Here is a 17,917-nt window from a genome sequence, read left to right as displayed (position 1 = left end):
ATCTCGCTTTATTGGCCGAGGGAGCTGGCGTACAGTTCCGGGTCATGTGGCCAGCATGACTAAGCAATTTCTGGCGAACCAGAGCAGCGCACGGAAATGCCATTTACCTTCCCACTGGAGGTGGGAGATCTATTTATCTACTTGCACTTTGACGTGCTTTCGAACTGCTAGGCTGGCAGGAGCTGGGACTGAGCAACGGGAGCTCACCCTGTCGTGGGGATTCGAACTGCCGACCTTCTGATCGGCAAGTCCTAAGTTCTGTGGTTTAACCCACAGCGCCACTCACATCCCCAAACTTTCACATAGCAAGTGGCTAAATCCATTCTGTCCTGCTGATGGCCACTGTCCTGTGATCTTTGGGTGAAGGGTGATATTTAAATTTTGATGATGATGATGATGTTGTTGTTGTTGTTGATAATAATAATAACAATAATAATAATAGTTTTTCTTCTCCTATTCCCCTCCCAAACCTACCATTTCCATAGTACTATAACAACCAGTCCCTCTTCCCGGGGAAGTTGGGGAACTTCAGCTCTGTCAGGCAAATAAGGGTCTCCTAACAACACTCAACACCTTTAGCAAACTACATTTCCCAGGATTCTTTGGGGGAAGCCATTACAGCTTTAAATGTATAGTGCTGATGGTGCCTTTGTTTCAGTGTCACTAATGATTTAGATAACAAAGTTCCTTATCTCAAAATGGGAACTAGTGCTGATACAGTAGTGTCCACCATCATGACTTTGCTGGTCTAGTGTCTTGGACTGACTCATGATGATGTCAGCACATTACCACAAACTGTGACACCACAGTGACACAACTGCCCTTAGATCTGACCCTAAACAATTATTTTCCAGGTAGCAACACATAAAGAATGACTGTGAATTACTGGTGTGACTGCTTAGTTCTTTCCCACTTGTGTAGATAGCGCAGAATAGCTATTGTAGTGGTTTTGGAACTGTTGTCTTTGAGAAAGGGAGACATTTGCCATTTTGCTCCTGTGACTAGGTATGGATGATTCAGGGTGGTGGTTAGACCAGTGCTTTTTTTCAGCCAGAACATACTAGTACTCAGTTCTGGCACCTCTCAGGTGGGCGCCATTGCCATTACAAGAGAACAAGGGTGAGTTCATGGTGAGTTCGGACACTTCTTTTTCTAGAAAAATAGCACTGGGTAAGACCCCTTGAATAATACAATAAATGGAAAAAGAAGACAGGCAGGACAATCCTACAGATGGCTGCTGTTATCCCTAATTGTCACTGTAGGGATTGCCAACCATTTGGGGCATGTGAGCACATGTTGAATTCTGTGCAAATGCTGTGGGTTTACACCCTTGGCCACTTCTACCCACATTCTCCTAGAACAAGTCTCACCGCTTCGCACCCCACATTCTCTGCCATAGCTATATTTTTGGGTTTGGGCAGAAATATTTGCAGGGTGTCTCTGAGTCCAAATAGAAGTATAAAATGTGTGTTGAAAGAGCATGTGGCTTTGAGATTTGGGGTGGAATTTGTTTTTGAAAATAGCTTCATTCATTTTTACACTTATATCCCCTCTTTCCTCCAAGGAGGTCAAGGTGGCACACACATTTCTCCTCTCCCTTTTGTTCTCACAATAATCCTGTGAGGTACATCATCATCATCATCAAACCTTTTATTGGCATCACATACAAACACCAAAAACAAATCAGTACAGAATTACCACTTCCCCAGTGGCACAAAATATTTAGGAGGCAGAGCAGTTTATCGTCACATCGCTAGGTCTCCAGGGAGATCAGACGTCTGCAGTATATTTCGACGACAGAAAACCAAATAGAGATATTTAGCCACTAACTTGGTGAGCTCCTAATCATTCCCCAGTAATAGAAAATGTATGACCTCCAACTCTGGTTTCCATTTGGGGATACAGATTTGATCTAGAAATTGCTGACGGAGATCAGCATATAGTTTACAATTAAGAACCATATGTGTAAGGGTTTCCACCAGGTGGTCTTCACATGGGCAAGTTCTTTCTCCTTCCACCCTGCCTGAGAATCTTCCCCAGAGGAGGTTTGATGGGTTTGAATTAAACCTGGCCAGTGAAAATACCCTTCTTTCTTGAGGGTTAAGCAGAAATTCAAGGTAATTGTGGTTAGTTTCATGTGCCCAAGAAAGTTGAAAATAAAGAGGGGAACATGTTTTCACTGAAGAGAAACCTGTGAGGTACATAGGTTAAGCTAAGAGACTTAAAGTCAACCAGTGTGCTTTATGGCTGAGTGGAGATTTGAATCCTGGTCTCCAGGTCAACACTCTAACCACTACACCACACTACTTGACATTCTCTTTGGATGGGCTGTATCCCACTAGCCCAAGTGGACCCTCCTCCACTGGTGACGTCATTTAATCTATCTCATGATCTCAGCTAAACACAGCACAAATGTATTGCTAAGACAAGCTTATAGCACCTCCTGCATTACAGCTAATGCTATAGCCCAGAGACCAGGAGAGCCTACTGCTACAGCAAGCAGAGCATATGTAGATAAGGGTTTTAATGCACTGGCAGCCCAAATAGCAGTAGCCTACAAACTGCTACCCTTTCATTTTGGAAAATTCCCAGGGCTATGTAGAGAAGAAAGACTGCCATTCCAGTCAGTGGCGTAGCGTGGGTTGTCAGCACCCGGGGCAAGGCAAGTACCGTAATTTGCGCCCCCTAACCCGTGGATTTGCGCCCCCTAACCCTAACCCCCAGATGTTGCGCCCAGTGCGGCCGGCCCCCCCGCACCCCCCACGCTACGCCACTGATTCTAGTTACAGCAGTTAGCAGGTTCAATTGACAATGGCTGGGAGGAACTGTACATGTGGCAGATCTCTCAGGAAATAATTTGAGGCAGCCCTTGTTGCATGGACAATGGTGCCAAAGAGATACTGACCTGGCAGATACTGACCTGGCAGATACTGACTTACAAATTAGAAGTCCCATTCATTTCAATGGGAACAAACTTAGAATGATAGAATAAAGGGGTTGGAAGGGACCCCAAGGTTCATCTAGTCCAACCCCCTGCAATGCAGGAATCACAGCTAAAGCACCCAAGACAGATGGCCATCAAACCCCTGCTTAAAAACCTCCAATGAAGGAGAGTCCACAACCTCCCAAGGGAATCTGTTCCACTGTTCAAACTTGCCCCATTCATTTCAATGATACCTAAATTCAATTAACTGAATATTCATCTAACTCAATGCTAATAGCACTTCATCCAACATGCCTATATTGATGTCTGTGTGAGAAGAACAAGTTGCTTGTTTGTTTGTTTGTTTTGCAAGGGAACCATCTGAGAATGCAACAATGAACACTGCAACAAGAAGCTCATAGGAACTAACACCCACATGGCCCAAGAAGTGTTAGTTCCAGCCATCCTGGAATAGTTTTAATCTCTATTCAACAGAGATGTGACCAACACCCACTATGTAAGATGCTGACCCACTTGTAGGTGGATGAGAAAGATCATTAGCTTTCCACCCATCTACAGATGGATAGTATTTTTGGCATGTGTTTGTTTACTGAGGACATGTGGCATGAGATTACTTTGAGACAACCGAGAGCCATTTTTGTCCGCATAAATACAAAATTACTGTAATTTTAAACTCCACTATTCACATTGTATTTGCTGCATAAATACCGCTGTTCCTGCATTAATTTGCACCTAGATAAACATAGATGCTGGTTCTTGAGAATGTACCTTCCTTTGGCTCTCCTATTTAATGACACACGTTTAACAAAACAAGAATTCTAATGCTGATACAATCTCTTTCAGGCCTTTGTATTGGTCTAAATGCAATGGAAAGCAGGGCATTTATAAAGAAACACTTTTTGAAAAATGATCCATTTGAATCTGCTCGGATACCTGCTGTGGAAATAGCCTGTTTATATAAATGGTGTTATACATCAGTATAGATAGCTCTCTGTCAGGGAATAGTAAAAATAGATTGGCTGCAAAGTCATCTGTGACTCAGAAATTAGATGGAATAGTGGACTCTGCAAGAGCTAACTGTGCGGCATCTGCTAGAAAGTATTATGTGCACACACACTCTGCTGAACCTGTCCTGAAAGATGTATCAAACATTGCACAATTTCTTAAAAGAATTCATTCATCAAGTGAAAATGAACTAAAGTAGAATGCCTACGGCTTTTCTTTTTATGCATAGTGATTTTTATAAAAGTAGTTTTTTGGAGAAATAGCTTGCTGAAACTTGATGAGATTCTCAACCAACATTTTAGACATTATCCTTATGTAGATATAAGAAAACACCACATTGACTAAGGGCTGGTTTGCACAATATACCGGTAAATACCATGAGGGCTGCTTTAAATCGCTCCATAGCTGTTACTACTTGATGAGTTTGTCTCCTCATGTGATCAGGCAGCTTTTGACAAGCCCTGGCAAGTAGCCATCAAGAAGGGTTTGTAGTGGTATGGTAAACATCACCTAATCTGTTATCAGCCCTAGATCCTCTCCACTATGTTGAAGAGGGCATCAGGTTATTGGAACATATCTTCACATGTGGTGGGGACAGAAATGGGTTTTTAATGGAATTAGCGCTATTGCAAGGCAGACTATAATACAACCCTCTCTGCAATTGGCTCTATTTATTTTTTAGGGCAGGACAGAGACCTGCTAATTTGGGAGCTGATAAACCTTTTGTTATAAGCAAACAGAGCACTGATGGCATAGGCCTGGTGTGACCTCCATAGAGTGATTATAGATTCCTGGTACCAGATCTGAGAGATAACATTACTTGAGAAATTGATACGCAAGTTTAAGGCGATGCTGGGCTGGCATAGATATGACTTGTTTTTGAGTGTGTGGCACAATTTGGTTTTATTTTACAAACACAGAGGAATATGACTGGCCTTGGCTGGATGCTTTTCTTCATCTGGTAATATGGAAAACGAAAAAACAAATACCAAAATTTAGTATAACAGTCCTAGTGCTGGCAGTCCACAACAGTTTGACTGTAATTAATTTTATGTATTTTCTAGAATTATTTGTTCATTATAATTTTATCGAGTCCAATAATTTCTTTGGTTGGTTGGCTTTTTTAGTGATTTAATATTTGCGATATATGTTATAACCTAATCTGCAGCCCATGAAGTTTGCAGCTCCATGCAAACTTGGCAGATGGAGAGATTTTAATCAGTCATTGCAAAGCAGCCTACAATAACCACCCTGTAGTCTATCCAAAGAGCAAATGATTTCCCCCCTTCCATTAGAGTCCAGTAAGCAGCAAGTCTTTTTATAATAGGCAACTAAGCTTGTCAAAAATATGATGTGAAACTGAGCAGGCAGTTTATTTTCATCTGTTTTTGCCCAGTGAAGAGATTGTTTGATCAGGACAGTGGTATTGGAGCTGTTTCCATATGTGCCAGCCCCACACAGCTCTAGCAATGTCTGCATGAAAAAAACCACATGAACATGAACATTCATTAGCATTTTAGTGTAAATTTCTCCTGATAAAAACGTTTTTGCATGCCTTTTTGACTAATTACACATTTTTTTGCAAGCACTTTTCTCCAATATAATGCATTTTTATATGCTATTTTCACTAATGTGTGCATTTATAGTCACTTTACACTAGTATATCCATTTCTGTACACATTACTTGATTCGAGTGCTGTACTGCAAAATTCTCAGAAGTGTGAATTTTAAAAGATGGCTGTGTTTTGGAAAGTGTAAATTAGGTAAGTTTGCCTTTACATGCAAACTATCTAATTTCTCCTCCATCTCTAGCTGAGGAAGAAATTTGTCATTGATTTCAATGAAATTTATCACCAAGCAAGAGTGCTTAGAGATCACAGCCTAAGGATGGGTGTTGAAGATAGTATTTGAACAGCAATTTCCTAAAGTAGTCTACTAAGGGGTCTATCTCTGAGTTAGAGGAGAGATGCAATTTTCTCACTGTAGCAGGAGAGCTAAATCCTTGTCAAATGTGTGATATGCAGCAGAAACATCTGCACTAGCTGCACGTTAAGGTTTTTGTCTGCCTTGAGATGTGGTCTCTGAATGTACATTTGCAGATAAGAATGCACAGAATTCTCACATGAATAGTACTAAAAGAATGATAACTGAGGGCAGGGGGAGATATTTGCTTGATTCAAAGAAGAAATACACCATGTAGTTGCATCTTGTATGCTAAATTGCTAAAGGAAGTGCGTTTGGAACAGTTGGGTGTATTCATGAGCAGTACTAGTGTCTGGTTTCTTTTAATCAGAGATGAACACAACATTTTGTATTTCATTCTCTGTATCAGCTGAAATAGACTGAAGATAAATTCCTGTGAATAGTGTGATGATCCTGTATAAAACAAATGCTGAACATTTCGAATAATTTGTCACCAGGCAAATATACTGAGCTAGCAGAGCTTATTGAATCTGAATTATATGTCAAGATGAACTATGCACCTTGGTTTAGATCATACTCTCACTTAGAATAAAGCTATTTAGAATAAAGTAACCCAGTTTTCAACAAACTACATAGCCAAAGCAAGCAATACAGTAGCACCTCGGCTTATGTTACCCTTGGGTAACGTAAACTTCGGGTTGAGAAAGTGGCTAACCCAGAAGTGTTTTGCCGCGCACGCATGTGCAGAAGCGCTCTACTGTGCTGTGTGCATGCACAGAAGCGGTCTCTCCAGTTGCAGAAACCTCGGGATCCGACCGGAGCTCTGGAATGGATCCTGTCCGCAACTGGAGGTAATACCTCCACAACCGGAGGTATTACCAATCACATTGTAGATCAGGGTTGGGGAACCCATAGCTTCACACCTGTTGCTGGACAGCAACTTCCGCCAGCCCTGACCTATGGCTATGTTGGCTGGAGGAGATGGAGTCCAAAAACACATGGAAAGCCACAGGTTCCCACCCTGTTGTTGACCTTCCATCATTATCAGTGTGCTTGCAGGACATCCATGCGCACATGGAGCTTTCTGTGTAGTCTTTTCCATTCAGTTTTGAAGATACCCAATACCACTTTTAAATAAACACAGAGCCAGGCAGCCTGCTATTTACTGGTGAGTCAGTTGCAGAGGACACTGGAAAAGAATGTCAAATTGGAACCCAAGTTCTTGTGTTACTGAAGCATGCCATCATCACATTAATATTTCATTCAAATCAATAGAATTGATTTATTTGGTATATCATTCACTGAGCACTCTAGGAATAGTGACCCGCTAGAAATAGCCATTATCAGAAAAAGACCAATGCACATTATTTTAAACAAGTTGCTCAACTCTTTTAATGTGCAACATCATTTTCTTATCGTAGCGACATAAAAAAGCCCATCAAGTGGTGTGCCACTATTTCCCTCATTTTATAGATGGGGAAATTAATCTGAAAGACAATATGCCCAAAGATTTGTCCACAGCAGAACAAGAACCTGAACTTACAGCCCCCTATACTGTTTTAGCTTTCATGCGTATGTGTCATGGACTGGCTTGATGTAGAGGAGTGGTAGGAGGCACCAGCTGGAGAACCCCCAGGGGAAGAAGGCTCAGAGCCAAGGGATTGGAAGTGGGATGACAATAAGTGGTCAGAGGGAGAAGAGGGAGTAGACTGGGAGGAGGAGGTGCTAGATAATGGAGAGGTATCAGGGTTTAGTGAGCAGAAAGAGGCTGTGGCAGAGAGCAGTCTAGAATCAGAAGTGGAAGCAGAGGCTGGGAGGAGGTAAAGCCAAAAGGCAGTCTGCGGAAGAAGCCAACGAGTCTCCCCTTCCTGCTGTGACCACCTCCTCTCCCTGCTGGTCTCCTAGACCCCACAGAGGTATGAAGAGGGCAGAGCAAAGACAAATAGGGCAAAGAAGTCTCAGGTTGCTTGGGAAGGACCCAGGTGAGGAGGAGACTTACAGAGCTGTAGGAAGGCAAGGACCTTGCACCTGCCTCATTGCAGCCAGATTTACAGGGAAGAGTTGCTGTGCTCACTAGGCCTGAATTGTTTTGTTTCTTTGAATAAAGAGTTCACTTCACTGGCACCTTGTGAGTTACTGCTGATCTGGGACCTACTCTTGTGTTTACATTTGTAGGATCCAGAAGTTCATGACCAGGCCGGAGAATTGTGGTGGCAATGGAGGGCAGCACAAGGGAGAATTAACTGTAGAAAAGAACTTCGGTATGATTCCTGTCAGTTTTATGTGAGGTGTGATTACAAAGGCAAAGCTTTAGAGCAGGGGTGGGGGAATGGATCTGGCTGACAGGATGGATCCATATGTGCCCACTGCATGCCAACCTGTCAATCACCTTGATACCACAATGGCCTCAGGTGACCAGAGTTTCTTTGCCTGCAATGGTTTGAAATCAAACAGTGGAGCAAAGGCACAGTGCTCTGCAGGCACAGATGATCTGCTGTGCCACTGATCAGCTGGTTGGAGGTTCCTGAAAAGGTACAGGGCTCCACCAGTGTGGCAGGGTGGGCCTGCAAACTCCGCTTTGGGCAGGGAGCCACATCTTTACCTGCCCCACACAACTCCATAGATGATGTCAGGTGCAGGGCAGGTGGCTATGGTTTGTTTGAAATGGCCTTGCAGGCCAGATGGGTAGGTCTCTTGGGCCTCCTTAGGGCCAGATCTTCCACCACTGCTCTAGGACAAAAGAGTAATGCATTATGAATCAAAATGCATTCTTTCACAAACAAAAAGGAAGCAATCAATATTGTCCAAGTAATAAATATGAATGCAGGAACTTATCATTTATTCAGCAGCACTCTAACACAGCTGAGTCAGACATGCGGTGACATCCAGACCCAACACTGTTCAATTCATCTATGCACTTCATGTTTTACCCTCTCTGTGAACAGAGCAGTTAAGGAAACTTGGGATTTGTCTAGAAAGGATGAAACAGAACCAGTTTGAAATGAATTTGAATAAGAAAGCCAGAAAGAGGAACTAACAATTATCATCAATGTGATGCAGCTGCTAAAACATGGAAAAATAATAAGGGGGAGGGGAGAGAAAGAAATATGAAATCCCCTAAAATAAGGAGAGAGAAATTACATTGTAGAGTTTGTTTTTTAAGTGACAGATTGTTGTAGATTCAGGAAATGTCTTGTATTAAATAGCAGTGCAATAATATAGATGAACTTAGTGGGCACAAAATAGTGTTTCAGACCAATTCAAAGAAATAATTGCCATTGTTTCTTGTTCTTGCAGCAGCTGCATGGGGCATTCAAAAAACTACCTAGTATAAGATGTGTGGGATATTGCATGTAGTCTTTCTCCTGTTAATCAGATATTCAAACACACTGGTGTGATTTTTTGAAAATGTGACTTCTTTTCAGAGCTGTGTGAGAGGGTCAGGATAAAATAGGGAAATGATTGGTTGAGGGTCTATTTCATGTTATTGTTTTACTGCAAAAACACTTGCTGTGAATTCCATTATAAAATAAATGTTTGTGTCTCCGAATGCCATGGTATCTGATTACACAATGTATTGAATGAAATAATTCTTGTGGGCTTCTATGATGGGAAAGCAACCTTTTTTGCACCTGAGAGCCATTGTGTGCTGGTGGACATAGCCAGAGACACAAATTACAATCACATAGTAGGCCCTCCAACCCTCCTTGCAGGCTAGAGGGAGCATGACTTGCATGTGGAAAATAACATACAGGGCTGGTCCTGCCTGCCTGCCACCCTCCCCTATCAGTTTGAGAGGCTGGGAGGACCACAGTTTGCATGGGGATTATGGCACAGAGACTTGAAGGGGTGTAAATCTGGCAAAAAGGCAGAATATTTCAGCGGCAAATGTATAGGCCACACTGAGGGCCTCTGAGGGTAGCAGGTTGCCCACATGTGCCACTTGAGATGGAGGTGTTGCTGGTCTCCTTACAGATGAGCAAAATTAAACAGCAAACCTATGAGAGAGCCAGGAATCAAATGTAGAGAATCTTTTAGGGTGTCTCCAGACTCTCTGAAGGCGGGATTCAAGCACATACTGTGAAATATAGATCAGTGCAATTAAAGTGGTTTACAGCTCTCTCCTATGCAACAAATCCACTAAAAAAAAAAGAAACTGGCCTTTTTACGGTTTGGAAAGTGATGGGGAAAGGCACTGAAAAGCGTGGAATGAACAAATGATTTAAAAGAGAATGCATAAACACCGAACAAGGAAACCAGGGACTCAGCTATACAGCTGCAAACAAAACATTTTAAGTGTGTTGTAAAGTGCAGTATACGAATGTGACACTAGATGGCGATGGTGAGCTATGACAAATTCAATATATTTTTCAAAATGTTTTTTTTAAAAAAAGCATTTTCACAGTGTTTTTTATATGTGGGTAGATTCCACCCAGGACAAATCCTTGTTGTATATCAGAACAAATACTTAATAAAAGCTGGGCATAGCCTCACCTCTGCATACATTTTGGGCAAGCAAATCAGAATGACTGCTCAATAAGGTCATCTGGAGAAGCCCTTAAATATCAGAATAAATTCATGAGACACCGAAAACTCTGAGTATACAGTGGGTTTGTTGTACAAGAGTTCCAAATGAATTTCAGTTGCACAACTTGAATGTGCTGGTATGTGAATTCCACCTAAAAAGAGTGACAGAAGTGCCCTTGGACAGCAATAAGCCACACAAGAGTCCATGTAATACTTCTTTATTTCTATAAAAGCTTTTAGGTGAGAGCAACTAGAACAAATGGTAGAAGGTTAGAGTGATTGGAAAGATTACAACTGAGGGCTCTGTGCTTTAAGAGATCAGGGGACTATTATTCCTGGAATAATCACAATTTATGGCTATTTTAGGGGACTCCATTTGTGAAGTTGTGACCATTTATGATTGTTAGCGTTACCTATTATAGCTCTGGCAGTATATATAATGAATACAGAGAAAATATTTCTCGCAGCAGTGTTTTGTTGCCTTAAATCATTAATTTCCCCAAACACAGATAAATGGTTTTATTTGTCTGAATCATTAATCTTTGGTTCCTTGCTAAATTGGATCACATTACATAGTTATACCATGTGAAATTCAGCTGATTAAGAATACTCCAGGGATTCTGAGGGGAAGAATTACAGTACACACTTCATTTAGATATATGAAGCCAAAGGTTTTGCAGATAATGCTTTGTGAAATTGTCTGAGGAGACAATTCAGGTGGAATTTACCCAAGGGGAGAAGGTGTATCTTGCAGCCCAGAGGATGACCAGGAATGTGTGTGTGTGTGTGTGTGTGTGTGTACAAGGATCTAACTGGGTACAACTGATCTTAATAGGTCTCTCTTGAGGTTCCCTGTTTTTTGTTATGTCTACCCTGTTGTGAGAGTTTGACCCTGGGTCAGCCCCCTGCTGAACTACAGTACAAGGAACCTCATGCGGCCTTTTCTCATTGAGTCTAGGTTAGGGCATTGCTGATGTACCAGGAAATGCTGGGGTAGCAGGGACTGATACTGAAAAGTGTTCTATTGGCACCTAGCTGTCGCAACATGTCATTCTGTTCCTTGTTTGGTGTGATTCCTTGTCCAGACAGCTTCCCTGCTTCTTTGGAAATTCTGTCAGTGACCTGCTGCTGGACAGCTTATTGACCTTGCTGATTAAAAAAATGGAACTGACATTGTGTATAATGATGTTAGGCACAGGACACCCAGAAAGCAAGCAAGCAACAGGCAGGGCAGGTGGCTGTTCAGAATTCAATTAATTTTGCTCTTGCCATACTATATAGTTCTCCAGCTCTGAACTTCAATAAACCTACAGGTAGATACAGATTGATGGAGTTCAGAGCTAGCTGAAAGTTTGTTCTAACAGGACAATGTGAAAACAGTAAGTGTGATGACTAGGGGGGGGGGGGGAAACACGAGAATGACAAAATATGAGCTAGTTAGGAAGATGAAACGCTCTGTACAAAATGCTAGATGTGACAGGTAAGTGGGATAATTTGAAGATACAGCATCTTTGCTGAAGAACTAATTGCCAAAATCGGAGGTTTAGTATTAGATAATTTGGCATTTAGCAAAAGAAGGAAAGGAAAGGAGAGGAGAGGAGTCTTCCAGGTGCACAAAAGTATTTATTTGAGCCTAGAGCATTTTGAATTGAATTCAGCTTTGGGCTTCATCTTTTTAAGGATACCTTCTCCCACACCTAAAGGTGCAGAACACCTGGAGAGGGCTGTTTTCCAGGCTTCCTTTTTGCCTGCTGTCCAGTTTTATTGTACCCTCCCCCAATTACCCCGAAGAGCTCATGACTTGGGGCCTGGCTATAAGAAATTATTAGGATATAGAAATAAAAATTATTGTACATCTCATGTTATGGGATAATTGTAGCCTATGAAGTACTTTAGGCTGGTGTCAAGCTTGCATTATGTTTGTGTGTGTATGACCTTGGCTTTGTATTGAAGTTTCTAGGTGCCAAAGCTATACAAATTATGAATATTTACATTGGTTCACTCATTCTGAAAACTACATATATTGCAATAGACTGCATATCTGAAAGTTTTTAGCATGTCTGCTTCAATGGACATGCATTTATTGTTCACTCTACATCTAACCTGACAGCTGGAGCTCTGAATTACTAGGGGGTGTTGATCTAAATGTGTATGTTACTTGAGAATTGTTCTCATATGACCCAGCTTTCCCATTTTACAGTAAGAGGAAGGACTTTACCTTAAGGATACGTTTTGTTTTAATGCCCAGTAACTTTATTTTCTAAGACAGCTGTGCTATGCCAGTGCTTATGTTTATGTTATTAGTTCCATTGCTATAAAGTCACAATCCTAAAAATATTACCTGCCCCCCCCCACAGCTACCGACAATACAAATCAGCACCTAAAAGCACAAGCAGAATAAAATCAATATAACATGAAACACAAAAAGCATAAAAATCAATATAAAACCAGCAAGGGGTATAGTAACTAATGCAATATTGTTAAAAGTTCACAAAATCTATGCCTTTTGTATGTTTAAAGGCCTGAGTTAATAAAAAATATATTTTAGTACCTAAATGTCTGTAAGTGCCTGGTGAGTCTCTCTGGTAAGGGCACTCTATACATGGGGCACCACCACGGAAAAGGTCCTCTCCTTAGGGACCACCTGCCATACTTTATCGGGGGGGGGGGAAACCTTTAGGGAGGTTTCCAAAGAAGACCTCAAGAAATGGGACACTACTTGTAGAAGAAGCGGATCTTTCAGGAAACCTGGTCCCAAGCTGTTTACTTGGTATTATGATCACACGGTGGCAACATCAAGAGCACTGTAAAGGCTAAGGAGAGGCATGACGGATTTGAAGATATTTCTGTTAGCTCCGGCTGACAGAAGATAATAGCCAGACAGATTAGTTTGTTTAGATTAGTTTGTAATGTATTATGAAAAGTCTCAATAAAACTTTCCAGAAGAGAAGAGAAGAGATAAGAAGAAACTGTAACAGAGGAAGGGATCGGGAAGATGCAACGGAAGTTTAAATGAGAGCCAGTGGTGTAGCGTGGGGGGTGCAGGGGGGCCGGCCGCACCGGGCGCAACATCGGGGGTGGGCGCGCTCGCACTCTCAGCTCTCTGCCCCTACCTGGCTCCACGGGTTAGGGGGCGCAAATTACTTGCCTTGCCCCGGGTGCTGACAACCCACTCTACGCCACTGATGACAGCCAAGCCATAGAGACTCTTATACTGTAACTGCTCCACCAATCATAATGGAGCTCTTGATGGCATCCACACTTGAACACACAGTGATGCTCTCACATTAGTCATGCACAGAAGGCATCATACACAGTGAGATAAAACCACTCTACACATATAGCACAAGTGTTCTAGTGCTTTGTCCAGCACTGGCTTCCATAAGCCATTATTTAGGAATGTGGGAAGAAATTTACATCCAGAAAGGGTTGTGTTCCCTCAAACAGGAGTTCAGATCCCTTGATAATTAAAAACAACAAAACCAAACCAGAAGTAGACTTTTGCCGTAGGAACTTGCAGAGCTGACTGCCATTGAAATAATAGTCAGCGCTCATGGTCATATCAACCAGCACTGAAGTGTGTGTGTATAGGATTGGCATGAATTAAAGCAGCAAATGCCCTGCCCCCTCCCTCCTGCTGCCTAATGTCAAGGTGCATAGTGCTCTATTGCTGGTCAAGTTATGGTTGGCACCACTCGAGGCAGAAACAATTATCCTATGTATTATTATCGCAATAATATTTTTATGGAATGTTGTGCAATGCCTCTGGAGGGCAATTGTGCTCTGAAAGGTAGGTGCTAAATCATTTAATAAAATAAAATCTAAAATCCTACAAGTGCCTCTCCCCTCCCTGGCAGGGAAAGTACAGTAAGAATAAATTAAACAATATAGCAATTTGCTGCCCTTTCAGGACTCCCAGGATAAGCTGGCTGTGTGGCTGCCTCACCCTGTCTAATGGTAGGGCTGGCCCTAGCCGTAGATAAAGCCATAGCTCAGTGGGACTGCCCAAGCTTGGCACAGAAAGAAGCTATGGTTTCCGAGGAAAATAGAGCCAAACACACACCTGAGGCAGGGCAATCAGAGTAACTAGTACATGGACCAAGGGCTTCGTTCAGGAAATTGCCTGATGTGTTTATGCCCCTGGAGATTTTGGATTTTTCACAGCCCCCTTCGTCTCATGCAAGCCCCCTTTCCCCTGTGCTGATGTGATTGATTGCCAGTGTCTGGTGGTTATTTTGCCAGCAAACCTTTTCATCAATCTTCCACCCTCTGCATCACAGCAGCGACACTGCTTGGTTATCACACTAGCAATAACTGGGATGGCTGTTAGAACTTCCCTCCTGATGGTCCTGCGTGGTGGGTGTTGGATACGCCAAACATGGAACCATGTTGGGGTTTATGGGGGGGGGAATTCACCCCAGCCTTCCATTGTGTGCACCACCATGAAGACACCTGAGCTGAGTAATGGAGTGGGTGGCAGGAAAGATCCTTACCCAGTAATCTTCATAAGACCAGAGGCAGAGTTGAAAGAGTCATAGTTTTTATTGAACAATATCAGTTTGGGGAGAGTTATGACAAGTGCTGCACAGAAACCTATTCTCCAATTTCTTGAAAGTGTTCTTTGTCTATGTGTATACCTCTTTCTCAGAGCATTTTAGAATTTCTTTATAATTTCAGTTCGTGCAAGGCTGAATTGGAAGGTAGCTGAGGGTGGCATGTGTGGTTTGTCTTTCCAGTAAATGTTTCTCCAGTGCTCTGCACTGCAGCCCCCTGCCCAGCCATGTATACTTCTGATATGAAAAAAAACCAAACACCTTGAGAGCAGTTACTTTGTGAGGCTGTCACCTACATTTTATTTGAAGCACAGAAAACTGGGGAAGCTAATACTGAGCACCTGAGATTGGGGTGGCCAGCCCCTGTTTCTATTTTAAGGGAAGTACTTCCATTTACCTTAAAATATTTTTGTCTGTGCAAGTTTCTTTAATAATAAAAAGATTTGTTAGTATTAGTTTTTTTGTCTCCCCCTTTTAAAAATAGTTTATTTGCCATAGCATATATTTCAAGCAATATATTTCAAACAGCACTTCTTAGTATTAGTAAAAATGCTTCTTTTTTAAAAAATAGCTGTCAGGTGTACAACAGGCAACCTCCCCACCTTCCTGTGCATTTAGAAAAGCCTACCTGAGGATGTAATTGGATTTTCAAGAAAAGCCGGCACCCAAGAAGGCTGCAGAGTGGAAACCACTGACAAAATGATTTGCAGAATGAAAGAAAGGACACTCCCAAATACCCTTTTGTACACTACGAATGTGCAGATGCACAACATAAAGCCTGCAGCTTACCAATGAGATTCTTACCATAATTTTCTCTCCCCTTTCATAAATTTTGAAGGAAGGTTCTTTTCTCATAAATCAGTAGGAAATTGTGGTGTTTTGTTTTTTTAAAAAAATAATACACAGGAGGCAATGTAGTGTGGTGGTTAAGAGTGTCAGGCTAGGACCTTAGGGACCAGAATTCAAATCCCCACTCAGCCATAAAGTTCAGTGGGTGACCATGGGTGAGTCATTGCTTCTCAACCTATCCTACCTCACATGGTTGTTGTAGGGCTTAACTAAGGAGGGGGAGAACTGTGTGCACTGATACCTTGAAAGTAGGGTGGGATATAAATGATACTACTGCTGCTGCTGCTGCTAATTTTTAAAACAGGAGAAATGTCTGGCCCAGCACTTGTTATGACAGTATCACAAGGAATCAGATGTTGCTACATCTGTATTTATGCCTGGTTCTTCTGAGCTCCTTAGCAATCAGTACATTAAGAGCACCTTGATCTCTGTGTCCTCTGGTGGGTAGAGCTGCCATCATTGCATTATTGTCTGCCACCATAGGTGCCTTGCACAAGCATGAGACTGCTATGTGACAATAGGGCCAAAGCTCAGTGGTAGATTATATGCTTTCCATGCAGAAAGTCCCAGGTTTAATCCCTGGCATTTCCAGGTAGGGTTGGGAATGACCCCTGTCTGAAGTCCTGGACAGCTGCTTCTGGTCATTATGAACAATACCAAGCTGGATGGACCCATGACTGTACTCTCAAGGAAAGAGAGGAAGAGAGGAGTAATATTGGTGGCAGCTCAAGATATGGACAGAAGCATAAGAAGGAACAAGAAGCAGAGAGACAACCAAACTGAAAAGTATTTCCCAAATTTATTCCTTCTATTTTTAATAGAAATTTCTTCTCCCATCAAATAATTCCAAGGATAGCTTTCGGTATAAAGAACAGAAGTGCAGTAAAGATCAGAAGTAAATTATATTAAAAAACAAAGTGAAACACAATTCTAATGGCAGCTCTGTATCAGTGGAAAATCAACAGAGTGAAAGCTGATTGTGTTGAAAGGCCTAGAAAAATTAAAAGGCCATTGCCTGGCACTGCAATGGTATCAAGGCAGGCAACATTTCAGATGCCACAACAGAAAAGGCTTTCCCCCGGGCACCTTAGATGCTGGGGTAACCTCTGCTGAAGGACCTCTGCTGAAGATCTCAAGGTACGAAGACAAGTACATAACAGAACTGGCACTTAGTCCCTTAAAGTCAAAAGCAGCACTTTGAATTGAACATGGAAGCAGAGCTGGAGCCAATGCAAATCTCCCTGGTGCTGTCCCATGGAAGTGGTCTGATAGAGGGTAGGGACAGCTCAGCTGCCCTTGAAGTTCAACCAATCTGTATCTGACACAGGCAATGACAAGCTGGAAGCAACCAACATCAGTCTGAGATCATCAGTCCTCGGGAACAGAAAGAGGAATTGGAACCAGCTACTCATCTGTAAAGTCATTAATTAAACTCAGGAAAGATACAGCAATGCTTCACGCCCCATGAGTAATTAGGAAATTCATCGAAAGCACTTGCAGCATGCTCAGCTTGTCAAGCGATAAACACAGGGTGGGAAGAAATGGGGGAGGGAAGAGGCTCCCACTCTGCCCAGTGACAGACAGCTAATCCACACAGGCTGACTACCCAGCAAGCTTTAACAGCAAGGAGGACTGTTTGTCCTCCTTTTGCAAATGGAAACAAGTACTGTTCATATGTCCAACCATTGACAATATGTGGCTAGAGTCCTGAGATGTTGTTGAACTACAACTATTGGCCATCCTGGCTATGATTGGATTTGGAGTCCAACAACATCTGGAGGGTCACAGGTTCCCCATCTCTACAGCAAGGAGTCAGAAAGTGTCACATGACTTTCCTGTCTCCTGGCTACTTAAAGAGCTAGTGCCTTAGTTTATAGAATTGTAGAGTTGGAAGAGACCCTGAGGATCACCTAGTCTAGAGCTTTCCAAACTTTTCATGTTGGTGACACACTTTTTAGACAAGTGTGCCATAATTCAGTTTTTGCATCATTTTGCAACACAGTAATTCAGTTTCACTATCACGCCAGAGGTTAAACTAACCCCTTTCCAGCCCCAGGAGGAGCATGGGGAGCGTGACACACCTATACACAACACACTAACATGTTGTGACACACAG

The 17,917-nt window shown here is 42.3% G+C and overlaps 2 long non-coding RNA genes across 3 annotated transcripts in view; both read left to right on the top strand.

The window, feature by feature from the left end:
* Positions 1-17,917, top strand: part of LOC309378251 — an 84,432-nt gene that overhangs the window by 6,275 nt on the left and 60,240 nt on the right. The window lies entirely within an intron of this gene.
* On the top strand, positions 197-2,909 carry LOC309378260. Its single transcript, XR_014171964.1, has 3 exons — positions 197-1,624; positions 2,199-2,637; positions 2,797-2,909. It is a non-coding gene; the product is annotated as an uncharacterized lncRNA (long non-coding RNA).

This window comes from Podarcis melisellensis (assembly GCF_964234715.1).
Source record: "Podarcis melisellensis genome assembly, chromosome: 9".
Classification (NCBI taxonomy): domain Eukaryota; kingdom Metazoa; phylum Chordata; class Lepidosauria; order Squamata; family Lacertidae; genus Podarcis; species Podarcis melisellensis.
Note: the sequence above shows the minus strand (reverse complement) of the source record. Positions and strands in the feature narration are given on the sequence as shown.